The 7,197-nt window shown below is 39.5% G+C and overlaps 1 pseudogene; it reads left to right on the top strand.

The window, feature by feature from the left end:
• The first annotated feature begins 6,622 nt into the window (after window positions 1-6,622).
• Window positions 6,623-6,796, top strand: LOC118519662 (NADH dehydrogenase [ubiquinone] 1 beta subcomplex subunit 1 pseudogene; annotated as a pseudogene).
• The last annotated feature ends 401 nt before the right edge of the window (window positions 6,797-7,197 follow it).

Here is a 7,197-nt window from a genome sequence, read left to right on the forward strand (position 1 = left end):
CACTTGACAAATATTTGCTGCAGGAATAGATTTGGAATAGCCTGAAAATTGAGACGTGAGCCCTTTCTCAAACAGGAGGCCAACATTTGCAATTCAACAGTTTTCATTTACACATCTGTCTCGTTTCTATGGCACCTCTAAGTCCTTAGAAGAAAGAGACCTGAAACCAGGTTGCACAGAGACAGAGGATAGGACTTGCTTGATAAAAGAAGAAAGAACAAAGCCAGCTCCTAACAAAAAAAAAAAACAAAACAAAAAACTGGCCCTTCCCCCTCTTCTCATGCATGTATTCAATGACTGCAAGTAATTTCAAAATAATCATTTGTTAAAATCAATAAATATTTAAATCAGAGTTACCTTATCAATGATGATCTCTACAAGTTCTCCTTCCGTTATCTCTGTGTAATTCTCTCGTTTGCCAACTCCCTGCCAAGGAATATAAATTCACCTATTAAATTAAAATGATCAAAAGTATAAGTAACATTTATATGTCTGTAAGTAAATAACATTCATAGTGCATTACTCAACCTTGAATTTAATACATCTTTTAGCTTTAATAATCTGGGAATTTTTCCATGAGCTTTAGCATTGTGGGGTCAAAAAGTGTGTTTTAGGACCACACAACTTTTTTTTTCCCCTTCTTTCCTTATCTCTAGCAGAGTTTTCTTTTTACCTCAGCTCAGAATGAAATTCATCAAGTTTTCTTTATATTCTCTCAAAGCAGTTGACACTTCCAATGACTTTGATGTTCAACAGCATTTGTTCAGATGTCTTTCTGACATTGACCCACAGTGTTGTAATATCTTTCAAGCCCAAGTTTTTCACCAGCTGAAAATTGTTTCCTTTAGGATTATATATGTCCACAGACTTTAATCCAAATCAATTCCATCTGAACCTTAACAGAAAATGTTTTCTTGATTTTGCTACCTTAGAAGCCTGAGACCTGCCCTGATACATTTTGTCCCAAGTAAGCAACGAGCTAGAGCACTGAAAGAAGTCTTTTTGAGAGTGTTTAGTCGCATTAATTGAAATTTAAATGATGGAATATGAAAATACAACTTTTTTCTGGAGACAAGCAAAATTTCCAAACCAAAGGAGGCCTTTCCAAAAGGAATAATTGCAATTCAAGAAGCTATAAAACTGATTTTAGATGCAATAGTGAATCATCCTCGTCAGAGCTTGCCACATGGCACCCACTTATCAAGTCACTGCTATATACGCAAGAGTTTTTGTTCCTGGGATTCTTTAATGATGTTTTTAATGATGGTGCTATACTTGGTTAGCTGTAACCAAGAATTCCAACAGATAATCAAAGTACTGTTGAGTGGACTATGTGTGGAAAAATCCACAAAGATCTTCTTTGGTGAGTGACTATGCCAACTATACTCGATGCTTGGTGTTTATGGCCCCACCGCTACGGTTTTAAAAATTGTCAGTCAGCTCTCCAAAACCTGTTAGGAACCTGAGAGATGCAAGGCCAGCGTCATAAATGTTATAATGCCTGTGCTGGTTATCCCTGTTATCACCCCTCCAGATCCACTCTTCACCATTTTGCATTTCTCCTCTGTGCCCTGGAAAGGTGATGTGCATCAATCTCACCAATGGGTTCACTTCTGGATGTGTGTGGCCAATAAAAAGCATCAGCAAGAGGTGGTATGGTGACAGTATTTAGTTCCTGCAGGTTCACTGCACACAACTCTGATCAGGTGGCCATCTCCACACTGTTCTCTCTGCCTCCAGGATTCAGAAACCACTCCATTCATTCGCTATTTTGGACCTAGAGTAGATAACACTGTTATTAACCATGATACTGCCTCATGGTTTCCTTCTACCTTCTCCACACGTTCATAAATAGTCCTTTATGAAACTCCTTCAAAATTACCCAACTTGGGCTTCCAAAGGACTCCTGAGACCAGCAAAGTCCAAGCACCTGTCTTTGAGGAGTTTCCCATTTGGTAGGAAAGAACAGCCATCACACCCTAAGAGAAGGATGCAATCAAATTAGGATACCAAGAGTGACGATATCAATTATTAAACTATGACTTTCCATGAAATGCTACAAGGATTAAGGGAAATAAAAGACTAGCTGGGAGCTAGAGCTGGACTGAAAAGATTTCCATCAAAAACTCGAACTTCAAGCACAGTGACAAGATAAAAGAATATTTGGATAGCAGGAAGAGAGTAGATCTTAAATGTTCTCACCACATATACACACATATTTGTAATTATGCGAGGTGATGGATAGGACAACTTTGTTGTGGTGATTATTTCACAACATACACGTGTATCAAATCACCACGCTGTACACCTAAAAACATACACAATATTATTTGTCAATTGCATCTCAATAAAACTGAAGGCAGAGGGAAGAAGGTATAAATAAACTCTGGTGGGAAGGGGACTTTGGCAAAAGCACACAAGTACAAGTAATAACATGTGGGAGGACAGTTAAGTGAGCAGTTAACTGGTCCATATGGTTTCCAAAACCTTTGGTGGGAAGGTAAGTTTAGGGTTTAAATACTGGCATAAACCATCCCATCTGGACCAGGCAACACATGGGTGAATGCCACCCACAGGGATCAAGGCACCCCCATGAGGATGGAAAGAGCACCTGCAGCTCCTGGCATGACAACATTCGGGAGTGGGTTCAGTTGTCAGCTAGCCCATTAGCCACAAGAACCAAGTGAGATGTAAAATCATTTGTCCTGGGGCTTATGCTATTGTGTGTGTGTGTTTTTTAAGCCTCTGATCAAATGCTTTTCTGAATTCTCATCACAGCAGACATCTCTTCAGTTTGAATGAGCAGCTGACGTCCTTTATCGAACACAGAGGCCCCTGTTGTACACCTTAGCGAGGGAAGCAGTGGCAGGGGCCAAAGACTCAAGGGCTACCAGCCATGGTGACCATCAGAACAAGACCGTCACTTGGTGCTGGGTGTTGCTCAGCCAAGCGACCCTCTGTTTCTAGTCTATGCCAGTGTACGTTCCAGAAGCTCTAGGTTCCTGCTTTCTGCCATTTACTTTCTAGTCTACTTAATTTCTCGGAGATTCCATTGCCACACGAGTAAAATGAACTTGCCATACCTGCCCTTTCTGTGTGCTAAAAACTGCTGTGAGGAACAAATCAAGTAGTGCTCAGGAAAGCATTAGTAAGCTGAATAAAGGTAATTCAACGGAGAGCGATTACTTAGGAGGATGGAGACGGTGGGAATGGCAAGGTAAAAATACCTCCCTCATAAATTCTTAGCAGTATTTTTGGTATTCATGGATTTAGGTATCTTCAATCTAGGGTTTCTCTCCAATTCGCACTGGTACCAATACCATTATGGGAGGTATTATATTAAAATGTAATATTGGCCTTTGTATAGTTCCTTTCAGATCAACTAAGACAAGGTCTCCCAGACTCATGCAAAATCTCTTCTGTCATTTATTTTGCAGCTTTTGAAGACAACTCGGGCATGTACAAATGTGTAAGTCTCTCTAGCTTACAAAGGCAATGCCTGTTGGAGAGTGTCAGTAGATCACATCACAAAAATACCTCTGGCCTACTATGAAAATTCAGAACGGTCACCCTGACTGTGACCTTCTCTCCCTGAAGACAGTCTAGTGCCTGCAGCTGCACTGTGCTGAATTATAAGAACAGTTTAGGACCTGGGAAAAGGACGGACCAAAAAAATGCATGTGCCTCTTCCATCACATCAGCTCCTAGGGATGGGCGAGTCTATTCTAAAATGAATGGGATGGGGACACAGAAGAGAAGCAAAAGAGAGAAGAAGAATAGGATTTAAAGGGTTTTGATGCCCAAAGGCGAAACTCAAAAATAACGCTCCCTGCAGAAATCATGTATTTACCTAGTATTCACTGGTTAACTACTAGTTATATTAAAGAACCATTATCCAATTAGTGATGCCCTGCTTTATCTTGTAAAAATTACAGAATGGCTTTTAAGCAAAAATATTGTGTGGGTCACTCCAGAAAGCAGTCAGTATCCAAGACTTTTCATATCTGGTGGTTCGTATTTGGCTGTGAGAAATTAGAAGGTATTTTCTCTAAAAAAGATTGCCTTTATGGCAATTTTTCAAGCCTACACTTAAGTTACGGCTTCTCCTATTACAGCTTCTGTAGCAGCAGCTCTTTCGTTCCAGAATTCTGGCTGCACATTTTATGGCAGTAATAAAGTAATAAGAACCTAATCTCTTTTGAAAGGGTTTGCAGAAAGGATGAGTGCAAAATTGGCACAGGATAGAGTTTTTGACCTTTTCCCAGTGAAGTACACACAAAGTAGGTCACAATCTGCTTTTTTCCTAATTTGTCTTTATTCCAGCATGTCCTAGGTGTTACGCAAAGATCTCTAATACTCATTACTATTTCAGAGTGGTAAGACATAATTCATACAATGTTTGAGTCAATTCCACAAGGTTGCTACATAAATATTGAATTTTCAGAATGAACTTCTTGTCTTTTTAGGATTCCTCAGCTGGATCCCCACAAGCCTGAAGCTTCAGGTTCTGCAGAGCTCGTGATAATTCTTTTGATCAAAGATAACACAGAAAATGTATGAAGAGAGAGTTTTAGAGCTCCCTAGAGGCCAGTGCCTTTGAGTGAAGGACAGGACAGAGATATAAGGCAGTCAAATACAGTGGTTCTCCTGGCTCCCATGCCCCATCCAGAACAGGTTTCCACCAACCACTTGACCAAATATATAACCACCAGCTTACCTGAGTATATGGCCCTTATCTCCATTCTTCCATATTTTAACCAACTGAATGACTCAACACTGATGATTCTGGAACCTAAGACATTTTCCTCTTTGGTAGAGGCCCTGATCTGAGTTGGAGGTTGAGTGCCACAGTAGTTATGAACTCATTCTAGAACCAGATTTAAATCCTGTGTCTGTGTCATCTTAGACAAGTCACCTAAACTCTCCCAGCTGTTTCCTTACCTATAAATTGACAGGAATAATCGGGTGGTTTTATATAAAGCCACACAAAATGATTCATTTAGGGTTTGTCATATGGTAAATCCTCAATAAATACTTGGTGATGATGACTGGAGATAGCAAAACCCATCTTAAGAACCCATCCCAAAAACTTCTAATAGAAGATAGTATAGTAACAGCGTGTTTATTCTACACCTCTCTTTGAAAACCCCAAAACAGGGGTGCCTGGGTGGCTCAGTCTGTTAAGCATTGGACTCTTAGTTTCAGCTCAGGTCATGATCTAAGGGTCGAGAGATCGACCTCCACCAGTGGGAAATCTGCTTGGGATTCTTTCCCTCTCCCTCTGCCCCTCCCGCCGCTTGTACTCTCTCTCAAAATAAATCTTAAAAAAAACCAAAACAGCAAATTTTAACATACCATCTACCTAAGAAATGAACTTATAGGAAATAGCAAAAACCCCAACCTACAGCTTGTAAACACTATCTCTGAGAATTCAGTGAATTGTGGACTTCGATTAAGAAGGATGCTGAAAGCCAAAGCTCACTTGTCCAGCTTGGGAGCAATGTGAAAGCATCGAGAAGTTATGGGATCTTGAGAGACTGAGATGAGACCCCTCTACTTGAATTGACAAAGACTGGATATAGGTGGGCTGTGAGGGAACTGGGAGTCCAGTTGCAAGTGACAAAATGCTAGGGGAGGTAGGTCTGATGAAGTGATTGCATAACTCTGCTTTATTTATTATTTTTGCCCCAAAGTCTAAATCAAAACAAGGGAGGCCAGAAGTAAAGGAAAAACACCAATTGCTTCTGCAGCAAATGCTTATAAACCAAGATGAATAAATACTGAATAAAAGACTTGTGAGCTCAGAGGCTCCATTTCGGTGCATGTTGATCTCTCATATTGCTTCTGAGCTCTCTAAGGAGAGATGTGCTTCCAAAGCCAGAGACACAAGCAGATAACACCCTTCAGAATTACACTAATATTCTAGTTTAAGTATGTCCCAAATATTGCATGGCACATATTTGTAATATTAAAAATATATTCGTTGTCTATTTAAAATTCAAGTTTAACTGGAAGTCTTGTATTTTCATTTGCTAAATCCTGGCAATCAAATCCCACCCACAGATAAGAAAGAAGGAGGAAGGTCAAATGGGCCTTTCTGCATGGACAGTATGAAAACATGCAGGAAATTCACATAACAAGCAACACAAGTGAAAGATGTACTTCAGATGCATTACCGCCAAGAAATCAAAGGCAAGTTTACACCAGCATCTTTATAATCTCAAAGAAAGTAAAGGAATATGGTCTATCGGAAGAAATAGCTCAAATTTATAAATAAAACGGGAGAGGAAAAGTGATTTGGCAAAACTGAGGAAAAGAACTGAAGACATAATAATAAACCTAGTTCAAAATAAAAACTGTGAGAAGTAAAATCCATCCTGCTGAGAAAGAGTCAACAATGTGGAGAAGAGGCCTAAGAAACTAAAGAAAGGTCCAAAAGAAAAGGCAAATGAATAAAGCGCTGAAGGAAGAAAAGTGAAGGAAATCCAATTAATCATCAGCATCATAGTGATGGTGAAGATAATAATTGTACCAAAAAGAGAGCACAGTAAACAAATTAATAGAAAAACATTCTCCAATTAACAAAGTCTCAGTCATTTTTGGCACTAAGGCCTCAGCATTCATGATGAACGTAATTCGGATTATTCGTGACTGATGGACACACACACTTGTGCCTGTGGGATTTGTGCTTGGATGTTATTTAGCCAGAAAGAAGGATGAAAAGCTAACTGCCTTCTGGAACAAGAATATGTCTAAAAGGGAACTGAGACCAAAGGAAGAAGCCACCTGGACTTAAAGGCTGTGACTGAATTACAAAATGTTCACATTTTAAACATTAGGAGAGAAATAAAAACACATTATTTAATTTGAAGGGATTCTTTTTATGCTAAAGTAATCTTCCACTTTTCAAGTAATAGGCACACTTAGCTTAAAAATAAATAATTGAGGGGCGCCTGGGTGGCTCAGTTGGTTAAGCGACTGCCTTCGGCTCAGGTCATGATCCGGAGTCCCGGGATCGAGTCCCGCATCGGGCTACCTGCTCAGCAGGGAGTCTGCTTCTCCCTCTCCCGCTCCCCCCTCTTGTGCTCTTTCTCTCTCTCACTCTCTCTCTCAAATAAATAAATAAAATCTTTAAAAAAAAAATAAATAAATAAATAAATAAATAAATAATTGAGTAAAAAAAATAATTGAGTAAAA

This window comes from Halichoerus grypus, chromosome X (genome assembly GCF_964656455.1).
Source record: "Halichoerus grypus chromosome X, mHalGry1.hap1.1, whole genome shotgun sequence".
NCBI lineage: Eukaryota > Metazoa > Chordata > Mammalia > Carnivora > Phocidae > Halichoerus > Halichoerus grypus.